The sequence below is a fragment of the Hordeum vulgare genome, chromosome 3H (assembly GCF_904849725.1).
Source record: "Hordeum vulgare subsp. vulgare chromosome 3H, MorexV3_pseudomolecules_assembly, whole genome shotgun sequence".
Lineage (NCBI taxonomy): Eukaryota > Viridiplantae > Streptophyta > Magnoliopsida > Poales > Poaceae > Hordeum > Hordeum vulgare.
In genome coordinates this window covers 212954086-212970171 of record NC_058520.1, presented here as the reverse complement: position 1 = coordinate 212970171, position 16086 = coordinate 212954086, and positions in this window count along the sequence as shown.

Sequence of the window (16086 nt, the reverse complement as noted above, 5' to 3'; positions counted from 1 at the left end):
TCCTCAACGTTCTTCATGAAGCAGGACTCCTGCCACTTTGCACTAATATCTGCGATTGGAACAGCGACATCGTTCTTCAATGCTATGCAACCTTGCACATCTCTGGAGATCCATCAGATATCAACACTTGGGTGCTGGATTGGATGACGCAGCACACACACTTCAGGGCCCCTACAAATGAGTCGCTGCCGTGAAGATGTATGATGAACGGGAGCTGTCCAATAAGCTGATGGAAGTCCTCATGAAGCCCTTGGCCAAGGATCAACCACCGAGAACGACTTTCCTAGTCCAAGATCTGAAGTATGAACCCAGGACTGTCTACAGGATCCTCTGTAGTGTCCTTGCTCCAATCAAGGGCCATGATGATGAAGAAGATGTTGTAGGCATCATGAAGAATATCCTTTTCAACATCATCCATGGCATCCCCATAAACCTTCACGATTTCTTCTTGAGGACTCTGGCTGACAATGCTATGTCACCTTTTGAGTTGAAGATTTACGCTCCATGGATCATGAGATTCATCACACACACGTCAGGCATCAACTATCATGCCGATTTCAATAATCACATTGGATATATGCCTTCGATCAGAGTCAACAAGAAGACTTTCGAGCCAGTTGAACGAAAAGGCAAGTCTGTGATCGATGAAGGCAGTCGCCCACTTGATGGCCAGTTTCGTGAACCAGATGCATATTCTTAATGGGATGATACTGAAACACAGCTGCCCAGCCCAGTTGCCCTACGGGTGATGAATAACAGAGCTACTCCTCAGTCTTCATCAAAAGGTCGATCGTAATCACAAGTGGGTCAAACGCCAATTCGGCGCCATTGTGAAAACCCTCAATGAGACTCATAATGTAGTGAAGATTAATCATCACAATTTTCATGAGATTTTTGATCGCACCTGGGCCACACTGGCTCATTTGAAGACTCCAGCAGAACTTGAATAATTGGAGTTTACACAGGACTTCGACTGGTCATGGCCACCAAAGAATAAATTCAGGCCAATTCCAGTTCCAGACCTTGAGGACAGTTTTTTTTCTTCATCCCGCACTGCAGAATCTGATGAAGACTAACAAGACACTGCCACTGGTCCAAAATGGAAGCCTGCTCCCAAGAATCCTCACGCGTCTTCCTCAACTGCCAAGAAGTGGAAGTCTTCACGGGGCGTTAGTCCTCAGTTTTGTCCCTTTTCGTCACTTGATGACAAAGGGGGAGAAATCTGAGAGTCAGTCTTCACGCGGGATATATTTTGGGGCTTATGAACTTTATTAAGTTACAAACTCTTGGTTCTACTAAAGTGTTTTATGTAATGAGTTGTAACTTAAGCCCAATGGTACTCTGACGCTTTTGAACGTTTTTCTTCACATGCTTATTCCTCAAAATATTAATGCACGCATGCTGGAATTCGTCAGATACCATTTCTCATCATGCATTCTTAAATTCTTCATATTATCTGTTATATTTATGCATGATTTACAAGACTCAGGGGGAGATCTCCATGATATAAATCATCAATGTGCATTTGATGTGAAAAGCAAAATCCACAAGATATGCACATCTTTAGGGGGAGTCTCTCTGTATCTTGATTTCAAATTCCTCAAATGAGTACTTACACTTCATATTTTTATCCCCATTGAAGACTTAACCTAATTGTCATCAACCACCAAAAAGGGGGAGATTGTAAGTGCGTCTAGTGCCCCTTAGTGATTTTGGTGGTTTGAAGACTTATAGGTTAAGTATCTAATGTGTTCATGAGTGTACACATGATCTATAAGTCGCTGAGGAGTTTGAAATATTCGATGAATATCGACCCCTAAAAATGTATATCTTCGGCTGAAGAAATTGGTCTGAAGCTGAAGAACTGAATCATGACGAAATTGCGATGAAATTGATATTCCTCATGAAGATATTGAAGATGAGGAATTCGTTGTGTCCTGAAGAAAATCAATCTGAAGACTTTGAAGCGTGAAGATTTATTCTGTCTATTTTATTTTCTTCACTCTTGAGTCATAGGAACACCGTACTGTTAAAGGGGGTCAAAGTAACACTTCGGAATGATTTTCCTCATGATTCTCAACCCAAGCCTAATCCTACCAAAAGCCTCAAGTGAGGAATCTGAGAGACATGAGGACTCTCACAGTTGAGGGTCCCGACCGTTGCTGGAATTCGCGCCACATCACCGATCTTATCCACACCAACGGTCATATTATTTAAGGGCATTAATGTCAAATCTTGTTGGGATACTCCGAGGCTATAAATAGCTGCCCCCACAGGCATTAGCTCGTTGGATGCGCCATTAGAAACTGACAATTGTCATAAGAGCAACCCAAATTCCTCAGAGTCTTCGAGAGTAAATCATCAGTGAGGAAATACCCAAACACCAAACCACAAACCAAAAAACCAAGTGATTGAGCATCACTGAAGTAGTTGTTCCTGTGTGGGACTGAAGCCTTTAACATTGGAGGACTGTGCATCCTCCACACGGTTAGGCGTCATGGTGTAGAGCAATCCAGCAGTCAATTGTGGATCGCCGGGTGACCAAGTTTGTGAGGGTTTGGAAGTTTGCCCTGAAGACTTACCACGAGTGTTGGGCGAGGACTGTGTGTTCTTAGCTCAAGGAGGATACGATAGGGACTGTGTGTCCCGGGACTGTCTGTCTTTTGGTTTCGATACCAAGCCGCTCCAAACCAGATGTACAACTGTCACAACAGTTGGAACTGGGTCATCAACCATTATCTTCACTGTGAAACGAGTTCTATTTCTTCAACTCTTTCAATTCCTCATATTGTATGTTGAAGATTTTCATTGTCACTGTTTGAAGAATTTGTTGAAGACTTTCTATGAAATTCCTCAACCCCAATTTCTTCACCTTGAAAACTGCTGTAGTGATACTTTGCACTCCTGATCCTTTGTTGTTTCCGGTGGAAGTTAGTCATCAGTGAGGAATTTCCTCAATGAGTAAATTCTAAAAATCTTCTATTCACCCCCCTCTAGTCGATATAACGCACTTTCAAAGTTACTAGTATACTTAAATAGCAACCTCAATTACCTACTCATGCAAGACACACAACTCACTTCAACAAGCCAACTCTCTAAACAAGATAAGCATGATAACTCAAGATAGTTCCAAAAGCAACCTAAATAATATCTCTTGAAAAGATAAGCATGAAAACTAAGAGCTAAGCATGACAGTAGCTACGGAAAGATGAAGAACACACATAAAAGATAAGCATAAAAACCTATGTTGTGTTATAGAGTGGAATGGAGCGTGTCTCTCTCCCAAACAAGGTAGTCCAGGTTTTGAATTGTTATGAACAGCAAGAAAAACTAAAACAAACTAAAAATCAAATAGTGGGATGCTCCAAGCATAACACATATCATATGAAGGGATAAAAATATAGCACCGAGATAGACGAACTGATGATTGTTGATAGAGAAAGAGATGCACGGAGGAATCCCCAAGCTTAGACGCTTGAGTCTCCGTTGAATATTTCTTGGGGTGCATGGGGGCATCCCCAAGCTTGAGCGTTTGACACTCCTGTATCTTCTTTCATCATCTCTCCCATCACATACTTGAAAACTCCCTTCATATGAAACTCATCATAAGCTGATTAGAGTGGTTAGTTCCCTTAATAAAATAGTTCAATACCTGCTGGAAATAAAGATTTTCATGAAAAGCTACTGCTTCTTATGAATGCCAAAAGGTTTTTGCAAATAAAAAGTAAACTTAGGATTTGCAAAACAATGAAAACGCAAAACATGCCAGAATCTGTGAAAAACAGAATAACACGTAGTAAATAATTTATTTGGGGGCACTTATGCAACTAAAATCATAAAACTCAGAACATATGCCAGAAAGGAAATTATATAGAGAATGCTGTCAAAACCATTCAAATCAAAAAGATGATCTGGTGATTTTTGGCGAATTTTTCCGTCAAGCAGACAGAATCTGTTTCTGGACTGAATGTCACAATTTTTGAAGTTTCTTGCAATCGGAGGCTATAACTTGGCACAAAGCTTAATAACAAAGATACAATGATATTGCTACAGTAGTAACACACACCAAGACCACTAAAACAGAAAGTAAAAACAAATGGGGTTGCCTCCCAACAAGCACTTTCTTTTATGCCTTTGAGCTAGGCATAATGCAAGAAGATCAAGTGTTATCAACTCCAAAAGAATAACTTGCCCGAGTAACGGACTCACAAGGTAACTTAATATTCTTTATAGGGAAGTGTTCCATTCCATTTTCAAGAGGAAATTGGAATTTAATAATTCCCTCTTTCATGTCAATGATAGCACCAACGTTGCGGAGAAAAGGACGTCCCAAAATAATTGAACATTAAGGATCACATTCAATATCCATAATAAGAAAATCAATGGGCACATAATTATCATTGACAATAATAAGCACATCATTAATTCTCCCTAAAAGTTTTTTTATGGAAGAATCAGCAAGATGAACACCAAAAGAACATGGATCATAAGGTTTCCAATCAAGCATATCGTACATTCTTTTGGGCATAACGGAAGCACTAGCTCCAACATCACACAAAGCAAAGCAAGAGATATTATTCAATTTAATTTTGACCATAGGATCCCAACCATCTTCTAGTTTTCTAGGAATAGAAGTCTCTAGATTGAGCTTCTCCTCCGTAGATTTGATAAGAGCATTGGTAATATGCTCGGTGAAGGCAATATTAAGTGTACAGGTGTGGGGGGTCTTTAGCCATTCTTTGCAAAAAGGTGATGACTTCAGAGAGACTACAATTGTCAAAATCAAGGTTACTACCATTAATTAAAGTGGTAGTAATGTCATCTAAGCTAATTCTTTTTGTAGTCTCTAAATTCAAAGGACCTTCTTGTCCTATAGTTGAGGTATTAGCATCACCATTAATAGGTCCGTTGGGACAAGGAGTGCGATGGTTGCTAAAAGTTTTGAGATCCTCAAGAACTTGTATAGTAGCAATGGTAGTGGGTGTAGGAAGGCTCTTAATTCTCTCTTCCTCTTCCTTTTCTCTAGCACATCTATCTTTAAGTTTGGCTAGCATTCTTATGTTCTCATTAATTTGGACTTGGATAGCATTCATGGGTGTGGTGTTCCTTTCCTCAAGTGGGGAAGCTCTAATTTGAAGCATCTCTACATCATGAGCTATTTTGTCCACCTTCAAAGAGAGCCTATCTAATTTGTGTAGTTTCTCTTATACACTCTTATTGAAGGACTTTTGAGAAGTGATAAAATCCTTAAGCATGCTCTCTAATTCGTAAGTCGAGTTTTTGGTGCTAGGATAATTTTTATTGTTCCCATAGTTGTTGGATGGGAACGGTCTAGGATTGCTACCAAAATTACTCCTATCAGCATTGTTATTGAAGTTGTTCCTAGATATAAAATTAACATCCACTTGCTCTCTTTCTTGAGCAACCAAACAATTTAGAGGAACATCATGAGGATGAATAGGAACTTGCTTAGTAAGTAGAGTCATGATCATGTCAACCATATCATTAAGGGAGGAGATTTCCTCAACAGAGTTTACCTTCCTACGTGTTGGATCTCTCTCGGTGTGCCATTGAGAATAATTTGTCATCATGTCATCCAATAGCTTTGTGGCGGCACGAAGTGTAGTTGACATAAAGATTCCTCCCGCGGTCGTGTCTAACAGATTTCGCGAGGTAAAGTTCAATCCTTCATAGAAAGTTTGGATAAACATCCAAGTAGTCAAACCATGTGTAGGGCAATTCTTAACAAGAGATTTCATACGTTCCCAAGCTTGAGCAACATGTTCATTATCCAATTGCCTAAAATTCATAATGTTACTCCTCAAATGGATAATATTAGCAGGCGGGTAATACTTCCTAATAAAAGCATATTTGCACTTATCAAAAGAATCTATGCTATTCCTAGGCCAAGTTTGAAGCCACACTTTAGCTCCTCCTTTCAAGGAGAAAGGAAAAAGCTTAAGTTTAACAATATCAACATCTACTTCTTTATATTTTTGCATATCACAGAGCTCAACAAAATTTTTCAAGTGCAAGGCAACATCATCTCCGGCACAGGAGAATTGGTCTTTCATAACAAGGTTCAGTAAAGCAGGTTTAATATCATAGGACGTGGCTCTAGTGGCGGGAGCAGCAATAGGAGTGCGGAGAAAGTCATTGTTGTTGTGACTAGTGAAGTCACACAACTTGGTGTTTTCAGTGGAACCCATAGCAGCAGCAAGAAGCAAGAACAAAGCAACTATTTTTTTTGTGGTTTTTTCTATAAGACTCTAAAGCAGAAACTAATAAGCAAACTAACAAGACTAAAAAGCAAAGGTAAAGTTGTAACGACCAAGATGCGGTCCTTTCCGATCTGGGGGTGGAGGCCCCCCGAATAGGAAAGAAGCGCATCTAAGCGTTTCACAAGCAAGTAAACATAGCACAAAACAATAATTACAAGTAGACAATCTGGGATTCAACTGTCTTCTTATTAACAATACAGAGTACAACGAAGATACAAACAAGGTAGTTCCGGTACGGACTACAAAACATGGAAAATACTATGCTACCCGCTATAGGCCCACGATCACGACCACGGCTCAGTCCTCGGGATAGTTCATGTAAAGGCAGTCTGTCTCCTCGTCGTACTGCCACGCCAGCTGGATGCCATCGGGATCGTCTGTCTCTGGGGTACCTGTATGTGCTGGGAGTTTCGGAGGAATCCGTGAGCCACGGGGACTCAGCAATCTAAGACCTTGGTGCTAGAACTAGTCATGTTATTGGGTAGGGAAGGGATAAAGTGCTTCAGGCTGCTGCATCCTATAATTGAATAAGTGGCTAACTTACGCAAAAGAGAAGTGAAGCTGGTCTACGCTAACGGTCGGAATTACTTGATCAGAAAGTGATCCTGAACACCTACCTACGGCATTCATAACCCCACCGTGTTCCCGATCAAAGAGAGATCTTCGAAGGGACAGTCACGGTTACGCACACAGTTGGCAGTTTTTATTAGATTATGTTTAAGTTTTCTAATACCGGATGTTAACAAAATATTCCAAGTTGCCACATAACCGCGGGAACGGCTTTCCGAAAGATTAAACCCTGCAGGGGTGCTCCAACTAGTCCATCACAAACGAACACAGGCCGCAAAGGCATCCTCTATCACGAATCTCGTGATCTCGACGGATTCCTTAGAGAAAAACCTCAACTCTGGGTGAAACCAAAGCTTCACTGGGATTCCTATACGCAAGATATACCGCTAAGGTAAGGCAAGGCTAGCAGGACCTCCCGACGTGTCGACGACCCTGATAAGAGCCGCGTATCTCAATCTTAGGACACACCGGATGAGTCACACTACATGTATACCAAACCTCAGGTTGCCGTGTGGTGGCCCCATAGTCTGCCCAGTTTGGACCAACACTCATGAGGAGCACTGGCCCGGGTTGTTGATTAAAGATCCTCGGGGTAGCTACTCCCTATGCAGATTATTATTAAGTGATTAGCAAATTAACACCAATGTTGGGTCCTGCTGGACAAGCCTTAGCACTACGCGATTTATCAAGGGGGTCCCCATAACAACCCCGAACGTGTTAGGAGCGATCATTATGGAATCAAACACCGGTAACCGGTAACTAAGGCGGCAATAACGGAACAAAGCACCCGGAAAAAGGCTAGGCCTCCCGTCATTTACCAAATATATAGGTGCATTAAAATAAATAACAGCATTTTAATATAATGATATCAAGCTCATGTCATCACATGAGTTTAAAACACCTGCAACTAACAATGCTAACATTAGTAGCTGAGCAAGCCAACCTAGCCATACAAGTTTGCTAGGAAAGAGAACGGTGTTTAGGATCATGGCATAGGAAGAGGCAATTTAATTTCAGTGGTAGGCATCAAGCAATATGACATGGAATCGAAACTAACATAACAAGTCTAGAGATGGAATCAAGGTCATATCATCTTGCCTGTGATATCCTCAGCTTGGAATGGTTCTGGATCGTTCTGCACGTACTCTCCTGACTCCACGTATTCGTTCTCCGCTCCCGGTGCTAGACAACATAACAATAACAGCCAATGAACAGCAGCACCACAAGATGCAACAATCACATGATGCATGCGATGAAAGTTGAGCATGCTCCACTGTTTCTATCTCTAGCACAAGCAAAATAAACTACAGCAAGTTTCTGGACAGAAATTTGCACTAAGCTGTTTTGACATGCATGATAATGACATGAACATATGTGGCTCGTAAAAACGGTGCAAAACCATATAAAGAACATTGTAAACGGAGCTACGGATCAACGGGAATCAACGAAACAAGATATGAAGCTCTACGTGAAAGATTCAACACCACACTCTCAATTGGCACAATTCTGGTATTCCCAGGTATCCAAGACATGTAATAACCCAACATTAATGAAATGGAGCAAGGTAGAACACCACAACAACAATTAAGCACAAACTTTGAACAAAATGGCAAAACTACATAATCTGCGAGTTTCTGCATCTTAGCTGTTTGGGAGCAACAATCAACATAGCTACAGGTCTTCAAACATGACAAATAATATATGTGGCTGTTGCCAACCAAGAACACTACAAGAACCAGCAAGAATCACATCAAAAAGAATTAAACTCTAGAAGATACAAGGCCACAAACTTTCCCAAAACCATCAGATCTCAGGGACTTAGTGAAAATTCCTGCACCTGAGTTTCTGTTTCTGTTCTGAAGCCTTTTGACAGCAATCAAAACACAAGCTACTGGACTCCAAATGACTTGACAATTGACAGGAAGCTTCCCAAACATACCAGGTTCAAAATACTAGCACTGAACTAAGGCCAGTTCTGAACAGAATGACCAGCACATCCTCATCTACAGGGGAAGAATATGTTTCCAGCATCCCAGACTTAGTGAAATTTTCAGAGTTCAAAAATCTGGAATTTTCCAGCCACATGCCCACTTTGTCTACGCATAGGTTGCACACACATGTCACCAAGAGGTAATTGACACCACTATGGTGTTGAGCACAAACCCCTTCTATTAACACACAAAACCCCATGCCCTTGGGCTCCATCTATACCATGGAATCAAAGACCAAACTTCCCACAAAACTGAAAATGCAACTCCATAAGGTATCTCTTCTAAGAAGGCAATCACATAGGTTGAGTTTCATGTGCACAATGACAAAGTGAGATGGGGGTTTGAACCCCATGTTTGTGTCATGCACATAAACAACACCCACACATATATCACACTAACACTAGCATATGGGCATGTGATGGTGCACACCCTCACATATGGGCATGTGATGGTGCACACTCTCACATGCATTGCTAGGATCACCCTAGGAAACATGTCATCCTCAAGGTGCAACCCCCACAACAATCTACCCTAGCTTAACTAGTAAGCTCCACCTTCACATGCTATCAAGCTAGTCACCTAGTGAATCACATCACCTCAAATACATGTGGTGAGGGGGAGGTATCCACACCCCAATAAATCTATGCAAGCAATTAAAACTACAAGAACAACTTAGCCCACACTAAAGCTCAAAAGAAGGGGCTATACATGATTAACTAGAGCAACTTCCACACCTTAAAACACAACACTTGCAAGTAACCAAAACAATAGCACCAACTCCTATCAAGGGTAACTTCACATCACAAAGGTGTAATCACCATAAGCTTCACAAGGCTAACAACATCATCTATCACACACTAGTGTGCACAACACACACACAAATAAATCTACCCTAACTATACTAGCAGAAACAGAAATAAAACACCACTGTGTATAAGAGTTAGCTAACCAGAAGAATTAACAGAACTAACAAGCCACTTTGAATAAGAGTTAGAAAAACAGAAATGAAATAGGCAGAAAAGAAAAGACAGCAAAAAAAGAGAAACATAGGCTCCTGGGAATTGAACCCAGAACTTCCAGTTCGAGCAACAGCAACAAACTACTACACCAATGTCATCTAGTCGACAGGATATAGGAAAGAAACAGAGTAAGCTGATTCACTGGTCACTGTGCAAAGAAATAGCAAAATAAAAAGAGGCCGAGGGGGGGATCGAACCCGCGCCCTCTCATCAGGCACAATCACTCGCTACCACTGCACTACGGATCGATGCTTGAACATATACATGCTGCAAATCAGAAGAGAACACCCCCTACTCGTCTGCTACCGACGACTGGCCGGAACAGGGGAGGTGCCTCGCCGGCGCTGCGAGTCGAATTCGTCTCCGGCTCGTGGAGGGGAGGAAGCCCTCATCCACATGGATCCATCCCCGCACCTAACTATGCCCAAGGGGCTCTACTGCGACGTGGCCACGGCGACCTGCGGCTCCGGCGATAGAAACATCTCGCCGACGATCCCTACTGCTACGGCGCCCGATCTAAGGTAGGGAGGAAGGAGGGGGTGCACTACCTCGTGTACGAGTCGAGGAGGGAGCGACCATAGAGGAAGTAGCGGGAAGAAGAGCGCGGCGCGGCGGAGCTCGTCGGAGAAGAAGGGGCTCCGGGAGGAAGACGATGCAGTGTCGGGGGCGTCGATCTAGCGGCGGGAACGAGCCCGTGGTGAGGCCCGCGTGCTCCTGGACCCCTCGACGTGGAGGAGAAGGTACCACGGCGACGACGGTGATCTCCTTCACCCGTCGGCCATGGCGGAACCCGCAGCTTACCTCTCCGCGACGAGAGAGAAAGGAGGGAGAAGGGATCTGGTCGAGCGGCGGCGGCAGGGAAACCCTAGCCGAGGCACGGACGCCAAGGGATTTTATAGGGCGAGAGGGGAACGAGGGACGCGCCGCGGTGCCATGTGCGGGGAGCTTCGGCTCGTGGAGGGGGCGAGGTGAGAGACTGACTAGTGGGGCCGCCTGCCTCGCTGGAAAGGGGAGGAGGACGACGCCCGCGCGCGTGACTCCGGGAGAAGTGGGCTGGGCCGCGGGGGTTGATTGCCATAGGCGACAAATAGGAAAAGACTGGGAGGGGTTAGACTCCTTTTAAAATAAACTCAGCTAGGATTTTAAATCCACTAGCAGTTCTGATGGGGTAAAAATCAAAGCAAAAATGCCCCTGGCCATAAGGAATTATAGCCTATTAGAATAAAATAGGAAAGCAATATTTGGAGCCATTTGGAATAAATGCAAAACAATAATTAATTTACTGTTTTGGGTTTGTTTGCACCTTTAAAATCAAAGAACAAATTAGCAAAATTCCACCTCCTCATAACCACAATTTACTCTAACCACCAGACATTTTAGAATAACTTTTGGGAAGATAGAATTTTGACATGAGATAATAGGAGGGAAAAGGATTTTTAAATAGCAAAGAGCTTTGAAATGCCTAGCACTCACTCCTACCCATCACACACCAACATCACATGCATCACACAAGATAATGCAATACCACAACATCATACCTAGCAAGATCACATGCAATCAAAACATGACATAGAATCAAAAGGTATGGCAAGGATGGTATGGCATGGATGCATGCATTCAAAAGGAAAATAGAAGGTGGCACATGAATTCATACATGCATAGAAACTCTCATGACAAAGTCAAGGTGGTCCCACATGGAAGCTTACAAAAAGGGAAAGTCCTACACTTGGGGCATTACAAACTCTCCCACACTACAAAGAAGATCTCGACCTCGAGATCTAAGACTGAAAGAAATCGGGAAATTCAGAACGGAGGTGATCCTCGCGTTCCCACGTAGCCTCTTTATCGGAATGGTGTGACCACTGCACTTTTGGAAACTGGACAGACTTGTTACAGGTCTTGCGCTCAGTCGCCTCGAGAACCGCAACTGGATGCTCACGATAAGAAAGATCAGGCTGAAGGTCGATATCTTGAAGATGCACAGTGCGCTCGGGGTTCTTGAAACACCTCCGAAGCTGAGAAACATGGAACACATCCTGGACATTTGCAAAGGTTGACGGAAGCTCGAGCTGGTACGCGAGGTCGCCCCTCTTGCCAACCACTCTGAACGGACCAACGAAACGTGGCGCAAGCTTGCCTTTGATGCCAAAACGCTGCATACCCTTCATAGGCGACACCTTGAGATAGACAAAATCATCAAGCTCACACGACATGTCATGGTGCTTGCTATCGTAATAGCTCTTCTAACGGGACTGAGCTGCTCTGAGGTTGTCCCGAATGATCCAACACATCTCCTCAGCTTCTTCTATCATATCATTGCCAAGGATCTGACGCTCGCCTCTCTGGGACCAGTTGAGTGGAGTACGGCACTTCCTGCCATAGAGAATTTCAAACGGAGCCTTGCCAGAACTGGCTTGATAACTAGGCAGACAATCTTCCCACTTCATGCCAAAAGAGATAACACAGGCTCTCAGCATGTCCTCAAGAACTTGATTCACCCTCTCCGCTTGACCACTAGTCTGAGGATGGAACGCTGTGCTGAAGCGGATCTTCGTGCCCATAGCAGACTAAAAGGAGTCCCAGAACTTGGAAGTGAAGATACTTCCGCGATCTGATGAGATCATCATAGGTACACCGTGCAACGAGACAATCCTCGGGGTGTACAACTGTGCCAGCTGAGCTGCTGAAATGGACTCCTTGACTGGAAGGAAATGCGCCACTTTACTCAATTTGTCAATGACGACGAAGATAATATCATTGCCCTTCTTGGACTTCGGAAACCCTGTGACGAAGTCCATCTCAATGTGATCGAACTTCCACTCTGGAATTGGCAAAGGCTGCAAGAGGCCTGCTGGTCTTTGATGTTCTGCTTTCACCCTTCGACATACATCACACTCATTTACGAATTGCGCAATTTCCCGCTTCATACGGGTCCACCAGAAAGTCTGCTTCAAGTCGTGGTACATCTTGGAACTTCCAGGATGAATAGAAAGCAGAGAATTATGAGCTTCTTCCATGATCACCTTCCTGAGATCACCTTTCGGGACGACAAGGCGGTCCTCGAAAAACAAAGTGTCCCTGGCATCCACAGTGAAACACTTATACTTGGGAAGACTCTTTCCCACGCCAATCTTGACCTTCTTCACCATAGTATCAAGTAGCTGAGCTGCTCTGACCTGATCTTCCAAGGTAGGAGAAATCTGAAGGTTCGCAAGAAAACCCTGAGGAACCAGCTGAAGATTGAGCTTCCTGAAAGACTCAGAAAGACCCGGCTGGAGAGGTTGCAGAATCAGACTGTTGCAATATGCTTTCCTGCTCAATGCATCTGCCACAACATTTGCCTTGCCTGGCGTGTACTCAACACTCGGATTAAAATCCTGGAGCATTTCCACCCAACGTGTTTGCAGAAGATTTAAGTTAGGCTGAGTGAAGATATACTTGAGGCTCTTGTGATCGGTGAAAACTTCAACCTTACGTTCCAACAAGAGATGTCTCCAAGTCATCAAGGCGTGCACAACAGTTGCTAGCTCGAGATCATGCACAGGATAGTTCTTCTCCGCAGGCTTCAGCTGCCTGGAGGTATAAGCAACCACCTTCCTATCTTGCATCAAGACTGCACCGAAACCCTAGAGAGAAGCATCGCAAAAGACCTGGTACGGCTTGGAATGATCTGGAGGAGCCAATATCGGAGTGGAGGTAAGCTTCTCTTTGAGTGTATCGAAAGACAGTTGACACTCTGGAGACCACACATACTTGACACCCTTCTGAAGAAGACTAGAGAGCGGCTTGGCGATTTTGGAGAAGTACTCAACGAATCTTCTGCAATATCCGGCAAGACCGAGAAAGCTCAGAAGGTGTTTCACAATCTGCGGAGGTTCCCATTCAACAATAGCTTGAACCTTGGACGGGTCAACCTTAATGCCCTCGCCAGAGATAATATGCCCAAGATAAACCACTTCTTTCAGCCATAACTCGCACTTGGAAAACTTGGCATACAACTTGTATTCTCTCAGTTTATCAAGCACCAACCTGAGATGTTTCTCATGTTCTTACTCATCCTCAGAGAAGACCAGAATGTCATCGAGATAGAGCAAGACAAACTCATTCTTGAATGGCGAGAAAATATAGTTCATCAATCGGCAAAAAGTCGGAGGAGCATTAGCCAGACCAAAAGACATGACCGTATACTCATACGAGCCAAAACTGGTCCTGAATGCCGTCTTCGGAATGTCTTCCTCGCGAATGCGAATCTGATGATAGCCCATTCTGAGATCAAGCTTGGAGAACACTTTAGCACCTTTCAGCTGCTTGAACAACTCATTTATGTTCGGAAGTGGATATTTGTTCTTGATTGTCTTCTTGTTCAATGGGCGGTAATCGACACACAGTCGGTCCGTACCATCCTTCTTCTTGACAAACAGAACACCACATCACCACAGAGACGAGCTTGGTCTGATCAAACCCTAACGCTCATGCTCATCGAGTTGCTTCTTGAGTTCCTTCAACTCTTCTGGACCCAGCTTGTACGGCTGCTTGCACACTGGCTCTGTGCCTGGCTCAAGCTCAATGACGAACTCCACTTCACGGTGCGGAGGCATCCCTGGCAGCTCTTCAGGAAACACGTCTTGATATTCGCAGACTACTGGAACTTGCTCAATGGGATTGATCTCACCCTTTTCATTCAAGGAGAATAAGCGGATTGTGTCATCGCGCGCCGCGAATATAATCACATCCTCCGAAGAGTGGGTCAGTTTCACTTCTTTAGCTTCACAATCAATTGATGCCTTATTCATGGCCAACCAGTCCATACCAAGGATCAAATCAATGTCGGACTTTCCCAAGACATACGGAGAGGCTAGGAAAGCATAATTGTCCATCTTGATAGAAACATCCGGAGCAAACCAACGAGAACTCATAAGCATGCCCGGAGAAATAATATCGAAAGACCTGGCCAACTCTTGAAGATGGAAATCGTGCTTTGCCGCAAACGGATAAGACAAGAAAGAATGCGATGCACCAGAATCAAACAAGACTTTAGCAGGAAAATCATTGACTAGGAGATTACCCATGATCACATCCGATGAATTTTCTGCCTCAGCTGCATTCACCATGTTGACTCGAGCTGATCTGGGGTTGAACTTCACAAGAGCGTTGCTAGGAGGTTTGCCTGGAGGAGGAGGCGGCAGACAGAGCTGAGAAGTGCATTTGTTGGCATAGTGACCCTTCTGCCCACATTTGTGACAAGTGACATCTGCTGGCTGCCGGAACTGAATCTGAGGAGACCCTTGCTTCTGATGCTGATTTCTCTGCTGGAAGCCAGGGTTGGGTGGGTGGGAAGAACCACGTCCACCTGAGTGCTTCGGCTGCTGAGAGTGCCGAGGAGGAGGAGGAGAAACCCAAAACCTCTGTTGCTTCTGAACCACCTGAGTCGAGGAAGAGCTGGAATCTCTGAAACGTTTCTTGGAGTTCTCCACCCTGAGCAAGGCTGCCTCTGCCCTGAGAGCTAAGTTATAGAATTTGTCAAACTCCTCAGGATCGTGCAAAGCGAGTGCTAACTGCAAATCCTCCTTCAAGCCACCCCTGAACTGGTATATCTTGCTCTTCTGATCCGGAACATCCTGCAGCGTGTAACGGGCCAGCTCATGGAACTCAACATTGTACTTGTACACAGAATTGCTGCCCTGCTTCAAGCGCCTGAACTTCTCACACATATCCTCAACAAAACTGGAAGGGATGTAGTGGGACCTGAAGTCACGACAAAACTCGTCCCAAGTCATCACCCTGCCACCTCTGGAGTCCTTAAGCTGCTGCCACCAAATAGAAGCCTGCCCCTTCAACTAGAATGTTGCAAACTTGACATAGTCCTCTGGACGCACATTGCTACACTCGAAATGCTTGTTCATATCATGGATCCAATCTTCCGCATCAAACGACTGGTCGCAAGAAGTGAACGTCTTAGGCTGGTTTGACAGGAACTGACTCAGACTGGCGACGTGATTGCCACCCTGCTGGAAATTGCCCTGCTGATGATTGGCTCTCTCCTGGATCAACTGCAACAGCATCTGAGTGTTTGCATTGGTAGCTGCCATCATCGCCTGCCAGGCCATTGTAGGAGGCGGCAGCGGCGGTGGCGGAGGAGGAGGTGGAGGCGGCATATCCTCACGCGCTGGGGTCTGACGAGTTGGTGGAGCCATCCTGAGGACGGACATCATATTAGACCACAGA